The sequence below is a fragment of the Psammomys obesus genome, unplaced genomic scaffold (assembly GCF_907164565.1).
Source record: "Psammomys obesus unplaced genomic scaffold, mPsaObe1.curated_primary_1811, whole genome shotgun sequence".
Lineage (NCBI taxonomy): Eukaryota > Metazoa > Chordata > Mammalia > Rodentia > Muridae > Psammomys > Psammomys obesus.
The window spans coordinates 2,902,390-2,903,305 of record NW_026593286.1 but is presented as its reverse complement, the minus strand read 5'-3'; the positions used below and the strand labels follow the sequence as shown (position 1 = coordinate 2,903,305).

General features: G+C 38.2%; 1 protein-coding gene across 1 annotated transcript in view; it reads right to left on the bottom strand.

Moving 5' to 3' along the window:
* Col6a3 (collagen type VI alpha 3 chain) overlaps window positions 1-916 on the bottom strand; it is an 83,111-nt gene that overhangs the window by 69,848 nt on the left and 12,347 nt on the right. The gene's annotated exons all lie outside the window — the stretch shown is intronic.

The window sequence follows — 916 nt, the reverse complement described above, 5'->3', positions numbered from 1 at the left end:
AGATAGATAGATAGATAGATAGATAGATAGATAGATAGATAGATAGACAGACATCCATACATAGATTCATAGATAAATACAGGGATAGACACATGGATGACAGATAGATGGATGATGGAGAAATTACATGATCATCTCAGTTAACTCATTTGACAAACTTGAACACATTGTCATGGTACAGATAAATAAAATAAACCATTCAACAAACTGGGGCCTGAAGGAAACTAGCATACAATAAAGATAATATCCAGAAGCTCTCAGCAAGGATTACAGTCAATAGAAAAAAAAAAAAAGTTAAAACACCTGCTTGGGGGCAGAACTCGGTGCTGGAGCACTTCCCTAGCATACAGGAAAATCCTAGATTCCATCCCCAAACAACAAAAAGGTATAGTTGAAATGGAGAGCTTTTCTGCATAGTGACTGTACTTTCTCTCTCACTTATTTCTAAGAAAAAAATTAGTAAGTCCCAGTCAGGGCAATTAGGCAAGAAAAGGAAGCTGAATGCATTCAAATTGAAAAAGAAAAAGTAAAGCCATGGCATGTGCTGTGAAAACTGGCTGTCCACAAGCAAAAGAATGAAGCTGGACCCTGCCCTCATTCCACGAACAAAAATTAACTCAAAGTGCATGAAAGACATAGCTGTGGAACTGGGGAGATGGCTCAGTCTGTTAAAGCTCATGCCACCAAGCTTGACAATCCAAATGCAATCTCTGGAATCCACATTGTAGAAGGAAAAAAACTAACCCTTTCAAATTGTCTTCTCAGACACACACAGGCACAAACTCACACACGCACACACTCACCACACACACAAACACACACATACAGGGAGAGAGAGAGATGCACACACACAAAGATAGATAGATGATAGATAGATAGATAGATAGATAGATAGATAGATAGATAGATAGATAGA